This window comes from Otolemur garnettii, unplaced genomic scaffold, assembly GCF_000181295.1.
Source record: "Otolemur garnettii isolate 467f Iridium unplaced genomic scaffold, OtoGar3 scaffold00117, whole genome shotgun sequence".
NCBI lineage: Eukaryota > Metazoa > Chordata > Mammalia > Primates > Galagidae > Otolemur > Otolemur garnettii.
The window spans coordinates 2,126,243-2,139,096 of NW_003852512.1; the positions used below are offsets into that span (position 1 = coordinate 2,126,243).

Consider the following 12,854-nt stretch of genomic DNA (forward strand, 5'->3'; position numbering starts at 1 on the left):
TGTCTCTATAGATTTTTTTACTTTGGACATTTCATATAAAGGGAATAACACAATATATTTTTAAAGTACCTCTGACATATAGCTATCTTCACTTCTGTAAAAAATGACTGCTCAGAGAAGTTAAGTAATTTCCCCATGGACACACTGTTGCAAAGTAGTAAAGCCAAGAATAAACCAAGGTTTTCCTGGATCTAAAGTCAATGTTATTTTTATCCTTCCATCCTATGCCTTCCAGAAGACCTAGGTTCCACCCTTGCCTTAGCCATTATTTTGCTTTGTGAAATGATTCAACACAGACTTGGTAAGGATTTGTCTATAGGGATTCAGACACAGATAGCTTCTGGTTTGAGCAACTGAGTAGATGAAGGTCCTATTTATTGAAATGGGAGAAACTGGAGGGAGATAGGAAGGTCAAAAGAGACACATTCAATGAAAAGCCAAACTAATATGACAGAAAATAAAAGAAAATGGTCACATTATGAAGATCTCCATCATACAAAAGTCAAAAACTAAAACATGGAAAAGAAGAGAGAAAGGAAAACAATTTATAGATATGAAGGGCAGAGCTTATTAAGCATTATCAGCATTTACAGGAACCCTGTGTCCAATTATTTGAGAATTCACATTTTTTTCAAGCACACATTAAGCATTAGAAAATCTGATCACATATTAGACATAAAGGAACTCCACAATATGCCAAAGAAATGCCTTCATAAAGAACACAAAGTCTTCCTAAAATCCCAAGATCTAATAACAAATGATAACAAGAGAGAGAGGAAGGGAAGGGAAGAGAGGGAGAGAGACTTATCAGCCCATGTGTACAGAATCTAAAAAAGTAATCTAAATAATTCATCAGTTGAAAAAATACTGTGATTATTTTAAATATTTTGAATAAAGCTCATCATGGTAAGTACTTAAAAGGTGAATACTTAAATAAATTTGTCATATCATCTTTGTGTTCCACCAATCTGGATGACTTAGAACCAATTATGTTAAGAGACATTAGTTTCACTAGCACCTGTCATCGATATTCATTCTTGTGCTTTTGTGTTCCTCCAAATAGGAGCCTGTGATAAAATTTCTGGAGAAAACATTACTTTGAATGGTTAAGGGTTAAGAGAGATAAAAGAAATAATTGATGAAGCAAAATGGGATATTTGGTAGGTAGGGAACGGAAGCAGAAGTGGGGCTAGTGGATTAGCTTTGGTGGAAAAAAATGATTATTTTCTTCTAATATGGGTAAGGAAGAAAATGAAGATGGATACAGAGAGAAGCACAGCATGGCAATAACTCTAACCCTTGGCTACAAGGCAACCTGTAGGTACTTAAGTCATTTCTATTAACACACTTAAAGCCTATGTTTTCTGTATTTTTGTGTATTATTTTTAGGCACATAACACACAAGGCATCTAAAAAATGATTTTCCTACATTTGTTTAAAGTTAAAAAACAATCATCACATTCTAATCTTTTCTCTTCTTTCTGCTTCCTCTTCTCACAAAATCCCAACCATATACTCTTTATCCAACCCAGTTCTTATCATTTCCCTCACTGAAGGTGTTCATTGCATGAGCATTTGTAATCAATGCACTGCAAATAGTAATTGTGTAGAGCAAGTGAAACATATTCAACCACATTCAACCACAAAAAGTGTTCAAGATGTTTCCACCAAGGCTGGCCACTCAAGGATGCTAGTTGATCAGGGAGAAATATTCCTACATGAGAGAACATCCATAATCATTATAGCTGGCCAATGTGTGTCAAACATATGAAATGGTATGAGGTTCTCCAAAAGAAGCAAACTCTGACTTCCTCTTTGTTATTTTATATATTTTATTTAATTTTTAATTAAAATCATAACTGTATACATTTGTGGAGTACAATGTGATGATTTGATATACAATGTAGAATGTTTAAATCAAAATCAAAATGATTAATCATCTCACTTATTTTTTGTGGCAAAACATTTAAAATTTACTCTTAGTTATTTTGAAATATACCCTTGAATTGTGCACATTCAGTGAGATCCCACTAAATGCCCTCCCACCTTCCACCAATCACCCTCCCAACATGTTCTCCCTCCTCACCTCTCCCCCTTCTTAAACAATATTTATATTTTACCATTCCTATGATTGTGTGTTTATATATTGGTTTCATAATAGTATTGAGTACATTGGATAATTTTTTCCATTCTTGAGATACCTTACTAAGATAAATGTGTTCCAACTCCATCCTGGTAAACATAAAAGATGTAAAACCTCCATCTTTTTATGGATGAATAGTATTCCATGGTATATATATACCACAATTTGCTGATGGATGTTTGGATTGCTTCCACAACTTGGCAATTATGAATTGGGCTGTACTAACATTCTGGTGCAAATGTCTTTGTGGTAAAATGATTTTTATTATTTTGGGTAAATACCGAGTAATGGACTTGCAGGATCAAATGGAATGTCCACTTTTTATTCTCTGAGGATTCTCCATACTTCTTTCCATAAAGGTTGTATTAGTTTGCAATCCTACCAGAAGTATCAGAGTGTTCCCTTCTGTCCACATTCATGCCAGTATCTGCAGTTTGGGGACTTCGTGATAAGGGCTAATCGTACTGGACTTAGATGATAATCTCAAAGTGGTTTTTATTTGCATTCCTCTGATGGTCTGATGGTTGAAGATGATGAGTATTTTTTCATGTGTTTATTGACCATTCCTCTGTCACCTTCAGAAAAGTTACTGTTCAAGTCTCTTGCCCACAAAAAATTCAGTTGTTTGTTCTTTTCTTATTGATTAATTTGAATTCTATATTTTTTAATTTTTTATTAAATTAGAACTGTGTATATTAATGCATTTATGGGGTATACTGTGCTGATTTTATATACAATTTGGAATGCTTACATCAAACTGGTTAACATAGCCTTCACCTCTCTTACTTAATTGTTGCATTAAGACATTTATACAAAAATAGAGAGATAGATGTATGAAACAGAACAGAGAACCAAGAGATGAACCCAGCCACTTATCGCCATTTGATCTTTGATAACCCAGCAAAAACATAAATTGGGGGAAAGATTCCCTATTTAATAAATGGTGCTGTGTGAATTGGCTGGTGACTTGTAGAAGGCTGAAACTGGACCCACACCTTTCACCATTAATAAAAATTGATTCTCACTAGATAAAATATTTAAACTTAAGACATGAAACTATACAGATACTTGGAGAGAATGCAGGGAAAAACACTCAAAGAAATTGGCCTGGGAGAATATTTTATGACAAGGACACCCCCTGGCAATTGAAGCAATATCAAAAATATATTACTGGGATCTGGTCAAACTAAAAAGCTTCTGCATAGCCAAGAACACAGTAAGTAAAGCAAGCAGACAGCCCTCAGAATGGTAGAAAATATTTTCAGGTTCTGTTTCTGACAAAGGTTTGATAACTAGAATCTACAGAGAACTCAAACTAATTAATAAGAAAAGAACAAGTGATCCCATTTCATTGTGGACAAGAGATTTGAACAGAAGTTTCTCTGAAGATGATAGGCGCATGGCCTACAAACACATGAAAAAAATTCTCATCATCTTTAATTATCAGAGAAATGCAAATCAAAACCACTTTGGGATATCATCTAAATCCAGTAAGAGTAGCCCACATAACAAAATCCCAAAACTACAAATGTTGACATGAATGTTGAAAGAAGGGAACACGTCTGCACTGCTGGTGGGAATGCAAGCTAATATGTTCCTTTTGAAAAGAAGTTTAAAGAATAATTAGGGAACTAAAAGTAGACCTGCCATTCCATCCTGCAATTTCTTTACTGGGTATATATCCAGATGACCAAAAATCATTTTACAACAAAAATATTTGCACCAGAATGTTTATTGCAGCCTAATTCATAATTGCCAAGTCATGGAACCAGCCTAAGTGCCCATCAACCCAAGAATGGATTAACAAATTGTGGTATATGTATACCGTGGACTATTATGAAGCCATAAAAAGATGGAGACTTTACCTCTTTTATGTTTACATGGATGGAGCTAGAACATATTCTTCTTAGTAAAGTATCTCAAGATTAGAAGAAAAAGTATCCAATGTACTCAGTACTATTATGAAACCAATATATAATCATCCACAATTTCATATGAATGCTAAAACACAACTATCGCCCAGAATAAAGGAGGGAAGAGAGTGAGGAGAGGGGAGGGCGTAGGCCGAGTGGAGGAAGGGTAATCGGTGGGACCTCACCAGTTGTGCATACTGCAAGGGTACATGTCAAATCCATTAAGTGTAGAGTATAAATATCTTGAATGCTGTATAGATTCTAGTTACTAGACCTTTGTTGGAATTATAACATGCAAAAATCTTCTCCCATTTCAAAGGCTGTCTGTTTGTTTTAGTTGTAATGCCCTTAGCTGTGCAGAAGCTTTTTAGCTTGATCAAACCCCAACAATTTATTTTGGGTGTTGCTGCACTTACTCGGGGGGTCTACCTCACAAAATATTTTCCCAGGCCAACATCTTCAAGTTGTTTTCTTGGACTCTCTTCTAGTATTTTTATAGTTTCATGTCGTAAATTTAAACCTTCTATCCAGTGAGAATCAATTTTGTTAGTGGTGAGAGGTGTGCATCCAGTTTCAGTTTTCTACAGATCGCTAACCAGTTCTCCCAGCACCATTTTCCCCAATGCCTATTTTTATTAGGTTTATCAAAGATCAGATGATGATATGTGGCTAGGTTCATCTCTAGATTCTCTATTCTATTCCATATATTTACATCTCTATTTTTGTACCAGTACCATGCTGTTTTGGTCACTACAGATTTGTAGTATAAACTGAGGTCTGGTAGTGTGATAGATACCTATAGATTTTTTTTTTTATTTCTAAGTATTGTATTGGCTATTCAGGTTTTTTTTCCGATTTCGTATAAAATGAAGAACTATAGTCTTAGATGGGACATATCTTAAACTGATAGAGGCCATCTGCAGCACACCAACAGCCAATATCATATTGAATGGAGTCAAACTGAAAGCATTTCCACTCAGATATGGAACTAGACAAGGATGCTCATTCTCAACACTGCTATTAAACATGGTACTTGAAGTCCTAGCCATTGCAATCAGGCAAGAGAAGGAGATCAAGGGTATTGAAATGGGGACAAAGGAGGTCAAACTCTCACTCCTCGTGGATCACATGAACTTATACCTAGAAAACCCCAGGGACTCAACTGCAAAGCTCTTAAAAGTAATCAAGGAATATAGCAGTGTCTTGGGATACAAAATCAATACCTGTAAATCAGTAGCCTTTATATATACCAACAATAGTCAAGCTGAGAATATAATCAAAGACTCTATTCCTTTTACAATGGTCTCAAAGATGACAAAATACCTGGGATATATCTAACAAAGGACGGGAAAGATCTCTATAAAACCAACTATGAAACCCTGAGAAAAGAAATAGCAGAAGATGTTAATAAATGTAAGAACACACTATGCTCATGGCTGGGAAGAATCAATATTGTTAAAATATCCGTACTACTCAAAGCAATCTATAGATTTAATGCAATCCCCATCAAAGCACCAACATCATACTTTAAAGAACTGAACTTCCTTGTTTTGAACTGAATAGCACACCCTTCCAATGGGACATTTTGTAAGCATCTGCATGCCTGCTAGTGACACTATATATCACTCTGACCCAGGCACCATTCTAAGTACTTCAAATTATGAATTCACTCATTCTTCACAAAAACCATGTGAGACTGCCCCTATAATATTAGCCCCATTCTACAGATGAGAAAACTGTGGTGGATTCTGATTTATAACATTAGAGTAGAGCATATAAGTAAATTATTCGGAAATCAAGTTAAAGGTTTGGTATTATCTGTCAAATATAATGACTTTCTAAACCCCTCTGGTTTAAATTATGGATCATTAATCTTTTCCTGTAAAGAGCCAGACAGTAAATATTTTAGGCACTGTAGGCTACATAGTCTCTGTTGCTACCACTCGACTCTGCCATAGTATTATGAGAGAAGCCTTAGACAGTATGGGCATGGCTGTACTCCAAACTTTATTAATAGACAGTGAAATTTAAATTTCATATAATTTTCACAGAATATCATTCTTCTTTAGATTTTTTTCCAACCATTTAAAAATGTAAAATACATTTTTAGCTTGTAGGCCATATGAAGACAGGAAGTAGGCCAGATTTGGCTCAAGTGTTGTAGTTTATTTATCTCTGATAAAAATTTGTAACATATCAAATAACAAATCTATGACACAGTAATCATAAAAATCAATTTGTTTTCAAGTATGAATTGTATAAAAAAGAAAGAAAGGCAGACAGAAAGTCAAGAAGAAAGAAAAAGAAACAAAGAAACAGGAAACAGGGACAAGGAGAGAGAAACAGAGAAAAAGAGGGAGGGAACCCTTTGATCAATCTAGTCATTATATTTAAAAGAATTTATCATAAGTGATCACGCATGCATGCATGCAAGATTAATTTGTCCTCAAGAATGTGCATACCAGCATGATTCATAATTCAAAAAAGATGAAAAATAACATAGAGAAGTAGCATGAGGAGATTGTTTAAATACATACAGTTAAGTCAATGGAATACTGCACTGAATAGCATGTTGTGGACAAGTATTAGTGATGTGATCATGTTCATAAGCCAATCAGAAAAAATAAATAAATATGTTGCTATGATCTAAAAATAATTGAATAATAGGCATCAAAATGTTAACAATGGATGCCTCTAGCTGGTGACATTGAAAATGATCTTTCTTCTTTTATATTTTAAAAATCTTCTAACAATGCCTATATCTTACTTTCATAATCAGGAAAAAAGAAGTCAACACCAGCCTCTGTCCCAGTCAAGTAGCACTATAAAATTTATGTGGAGTTTCTAAATGTTTCCCCTGCCTTAAAAGATTATGGGCTTTGGTCCCTGAAAAAATATATACAGGATATTCATAAAGCTCATGTGAAATTTTAAATTGCACATGAACTTTATGGATACCCTATATAATTCCTTTTCTTTCTGGGCTGCTTATTCTGCCCATGATGACAGTGAACCCACAGAAGATCATCAGGCAGATGGAAAACAACAATCAATGAAATCTGAACATTGTGTCCCAAACATAATTTTGCCCGGAAATTTCCCTGTAAGATATTTTTTAAAAGACTGCAGCAAAGTAAATATAAATAATTTGAAAGCTGCATCCAAGCAGACTACCAGCCTGCTATGAAATAGTGGCATAAAGTACTAAGCCTTTAAGTTTTGGGTCCTTATTCAAACTCATATTTGGGCTCCAATTGCTCCCACCCATAACTCACTTTTTTCTAACTCATAAGACCGCAAGGAAGCTCCAGAAAGGTTCCCATTGGCCCTATGTACCAACCTGAGGCTAGCATTCCTCAATATTCCTCCATCCCATCCCTGTCATCCTTGGTCACTGCTCAAAATATAAATCCCTTCCTTGTCTACAGCCTCATTCTCATGCTAATATGTTGCTTCTCTCTGCCTCAAGCTCTTTTACTGCTGCTTTCGTCCATAAACCTCCTCATTATTTATTCTGGACCCTTAAGACCACAGCAGATGAAATCATCTATTCCATGAACCTTGCAGGAACTTGCCTCTTCTCTAATGACACTGCTTTCCCTTCAGAGTATCAAGTGAAGACTGGTTATTCTTCCATCTACTCCTCTCATCTCTGAATCAGAATATGGGTGATTGGCCCTGTTGTTTCCCAAACCAACATCATAAACATTGTTCCTAATTCTTTCATGTAAAAACCTCTGGTCTTTTGAAATGCTTGTTCCCTGTTTCCCAACTATATTTCTCTAAGCCTCTCAGTAACTCTTTCACATTTAAAACCTATTCTGGATGATTCTGGAGCATAGCTTACTGACTCCTCCTCCCCCTCTTGATATCATGCTCAGAGAGTCTGGCCATCTATTGTTCTCTGCATTTCTTCCCACTCTACTAAACTTTTTCTATTTTCACTTCCTTTGCTACCCAGAGTGGAACCAATGGCTAAAAATACAAATTATTTGTCCACCAGGACATTCACTACTGCCCTGCCACAACTCCAAATCCCAAATCCTGGTCCAACCCTACAGTCTACCCTTTCTACTGTATACAGCAAGATACTATGCAAACCAGGAAGTTTAGCATCATGACAAATTCATGATTACCAACTTTTACTGGAGCCTCAGCAAACCCTTTTACACTTTTCATAAGTCCATTTTCTATTCTTAATGCTCTTGGCCAGCCTTTACTACCTGGCTCAAAATTCCCTAGCTCAATACCTACCCCTTCCAATTTCAATATTGACTGGCTTCCCTGCTTCATTAAGACAATGCAGCCTTCAGCTATGATTCCCTTAACTTTCAGCCTTCAGCTATGATTCCCTTAACTATCATAACACAGGCATTTAAAAGTCACGAATGAAGACTGAGGGGTCCCTCATCCAGTTCAACATCAATCTTTTCCCCTGTACCCTGGGCCATATCTCTTCTTGTCATCTCTCAGACACTGGCCCTCAAGTCCCTCCCTATAAATCAAAACATTATCCCCCTTTCCTTTTAAAATATTATATACTAGAGTCTCTCCATTTCCTCACATTTTTAAAAATGTCCCTTCCTTACAGATGCGTTCCCTCTAGGAACCACACTCTTCTCCAAGCAAAACCTTTAGAAGGACTAAACCATTTGCTAATAGTCTTATCTCTGCCTCCACATCTTACTCACCCCTCATTCCACCTATCCACTTCTTGTCCTTTTGAGTTCATAGAAGGGACTCCCGGTAAGGTCAGCATTGGTGTCTCAACTGCAGAGTCCTATGGCTATTTGGGGGCTTTATCCTTCCATATCTCTCTTCCATGTATGACAATGTTGAATTCTTGCTCCATTTTGAAACCTCCTCCTCCTATGGCATCCATGACCATGCATATTCCTGGTTCTCTCTGACTCATAGCCTCTCTTGTAATGCCTGCCACAGAATTTAGGACTAGCCTTGACATGTGTATACTTAATGTCACTCATTACATTCTAATCCCATTGCCGCAAGTTTCCTGTCCTTACACCACTTAACTAGTGAAATGCCCTTGTTATAATTCTCAGTGCCTAATTAAGATTTTTAATAATGATACGTATCTTTTAAAACATGATGCCCTTATCATCTTTAGGTCACATTATATTATGTCATTTTATTTATAAAAATGTTAATATACTTCTCCCTAAAGTTAGGAAAGCCTCAGAATAGGATAATAGAAAGTCTTGATTTAATGATTTAAAAATGGAAATGCCAACATTATTCTTAAAATATTATGAAGATTAAATGGGATAAAAGTGCATCAGTGGCCAGAACACTGCCTAACACAAAGTCACATAACTAATAGTAGTTGAATCTAAAGTCATTGAGTCTTTTTGGCCATTGAACAATTGGCCAATTGGAAAAACCTGAAGTTAGACAAGGCAACCAACTGTCTGGTGTACCCAGATGAATTCCAGAGTCAGTATTCCCTGGTGTATGCACCAAAGTACACAAATGATTCCAGGACAGACAGATGTCTCTGTTGGGAAGCCCAGTAGCTACTTCCATGCCCCTGGCAACCATTCTTCCCCACAGCAGAGTAACAACTTATAGCATTACAGAGGTGGGGAGTGGGAGTGTGAGCTCCACAGCTGGAAGGCACATCAAGCCTGGGAAACATTTGCTGCTGCTCCAACCAGTGTTTAGTCAGTGTGCTCCTCCTACTGTGACCCAGCATACCTTAGCACATCCCTTTATAAAGTTGCCAAACATCAGCATAACAAAATCCAGTGGCAGATGGACTAGATCTCAAGTTTTTTCAAGCATATTGGCATTATGCAGCCAGTCTTTGAGTGCTTCTCCTTCCCAAGATTAATGAGGTCACCATGGGAGTCTGTGAATAGACACAGGAGGTGAAACTGCCACATTTCTTTAGCTCCTCTTTTTTGGCTGTCAAGTGAAATTACCCAGTGTGGCTTTAGTGGTGCCCAAGGCAATCACAAATTTAGCACACATTACACATATCCATTGCATCTCTTCTACTGTGCCCCTTATTCAAAGTGGCATTTGATTGTATTGGGAAAATATTTGTTCTTATGTAAGCTTCCTTAGACCTTATAAAATGTACTGTCACTTGTAATCTGATACGGAGATGTTTACATAATGTGACACTGATATTTTTGAATTCAGGAGTGGCATTAATTTATAACACTTTTCCAAAATGGCATACAGCTGTTTATTCCATATTTGCTTAAAAATATAAATGTTTAAAACTTACCTGCACAGTTAATAAAATTCATGATATAGGAAACTTTTAGTACAAAGTAAAATAACATGCCACACATTATCTTTCAAGAATCCAAAGGATTCATTTGTAAGTCTTTAAATTTGTCAAGCTATTTATCTCGTAAATATAATTTCATCCCTGCCTTGCAGTTACTACATGAATTTAGCTTACATCGAAATGTATACACTGACAGTGACATTTAAAACATGCAATGTCAATTAACACTTGTGCATCTTTTGTTCAAAACACAGATGGGTTCATTTCAAGTAAGTTTTCACTCAATTCTTACAGGCCATACATAGAGATAAATCTTTGAGCATGCTAAATAAAAGGTAAAGGCCTTTTGTACCCTTTTTTAATGTCACTGTGTATAAAGAAACATAAAATGAAGGCAGATGAAGAGTGAAAGGACAATGCTACACTCAGAAAGGAAGAATTCTGGGACCAACATGTGTCTGTTCTCCTAAGCCAGCTTTGTCTTCTAAAATGTTTGAAACAGTATTGCAAAATGTCACAGAAGAGTACCTACAGATACTTATTTTTGGCAAAATGACTATTTCAACATGCTTTTAAAAGGGTGGACCATACAAAAAGTTCTAAGACAGACAATATAAATCACACAGAACTCGTCCACTTAGAGATATTTAAGCATGGGTCTCTTCAATTTTGAGTAGGAGTAAATGAACTAATACACTCATCTCCACCCATATACATCACGCAGGCAAATCTGGGATCACAAGGTATACAGAGATCTTTTTATTATCATCATTGCACTGTAAATATTTCTCATATCCCTCAAATCTTTATAAACATAATTTTTATTATTTAGATACAAAACACCATACATATGGAAATACTAATTTAAAATAGATCTTTTAAAAAACGGTATTTAGATTTACTTGTGTTTGAAAAGACAATTTAAAGATTGAGAGTGGTTAAAGCATCCATAGGTCACACTAATAAATATAATGCCCTTGACTTTTTTTTTTTTATTTCATGGAGTGCCTTGGGAATTCTTGATATTGAAACAGAAGACCAAGTGGGCATCTGTGCTATGGGAAAAACAAAGGTTGAATGATGATGACCCAAACCTCATACTCATGTCATTCCATGTTTTGTTATAGGTCCTGAGGTGGTCTATTGTCTGTTTAGGTTAAGGCTAATAAGAGAGAGAGAGTGTGTGTGTGTGTGTGTGTGTGTGTGTGTGTTCCAAGGAGGAGGTGTGTGTTCATAGAAGCACTTTAATCAAAGAAGTTCTGCTTTAATCTGTTTTATACACATTGGAATGAACTCATGGTAGGTTTTTGGGGGGTTTTTTGTTTTATTTTTGAAATAGAGTCTCATTTTGTCACCCTTGATAGAATGCCATGGTGTCACAGCTCACAGCAACCTCAAACTCTTGGGCTTAAGCTATTCTCCTGCTTCAGCCTCCCGAGTAGCTGGGACTATAGGTGCCCACCACAACATCCAGCTATTTTTAGAGACAGGGTCTCACTCTGGCTCAGGCTGTTCTCAAACCGGTGAGCTCAGGCAATCTACCTATCTTGGCCTCCCAGAGTGCTAGGATTACAGGTGTGACCCACCGCACCTGGCCCTCATTGGTAGGTTTTATTAAACAAAAGAATATTCGGCTATTATATACATGAGTGTATGCATAAATACATACATACAATAAAATAATAAGATAAAAGTTTGAAAAGTGCTGGTGTAGGAGAAAGAATCCAGTCCTACCTCAGTCATGTCAGCAGGTATAGGACCTTAAGGAAATCATTTTTCCGTTAAAGTCTCAAAATTCCTTACTGTGAAATGGAGAAAAAAAGATTACTTAACAGGATTATTATATGTAGTGATGAATAATGTAAGAAAGAACATATCATGGTACCTGTAGCCTAGTGGGTATTTAATATGTGTTACATGAAGGTGAATCTACCTGTAGATGAAATTAGAAGAACATTATCCTAAGGTCAAGTTCTCAGATTCAGCCTAAGAGTGATACTATATATAATCTAAAATATCAACAAACCGTCAGTTCAATGTTTAAGACCAGGATATGGCAAACTTTTTTGTAATGGTCAGATAGTAAATAGTTTCAGCTTTACATACCATACCATCTCTGTCTCAGCTATTCATCTCTGCTATTGCAGAAGAAAACCAACAATAGACCTGCTCCAATAAAACTTTACTTACAAAAACATGTGGCCTGCCTTCAGCTCTACTTTGCTATAGGATCAGCCCAGCAAGGAATCTGGGGAGATAATAGGATAAAATACACCATAGAACTTTTCTTTTTTTTAAATTTATTTTTTATTAGATCATAATTGTGTACACTAATTCTATCATAGGATACAGTGTGTTGCTTCCATATGCAGTTTGGAAAACTCTCATCCAACTGGCTAACATAGCCATCATGTCTTTCTCATAATTGTTGTGTTAAGACATTTATATTCAACCTTTAGACAAATTCACATGTACCCTAATAGGATAAATTATAAGCGTGGTCTCCACAGTATCATTCTCTTCACCCATCCTCCCCCCT

The 12,854-nt window shown here is 36.2% G+C and overlaps 1 protein-coding gene across 3 annotated transcripts in view; it reads right to left on the reverse strand.

Annotated features, from left to right (window-relative positions):
• FGF13 (fibroblast growth factor 13) overlaps positions 1 to 12,854 on the reverse strand; it is a 528,354-nt gene that overhangs the window by 346,353 nt on the left and 169,147 nt on the right. The window lies entirely within an intron of this gene.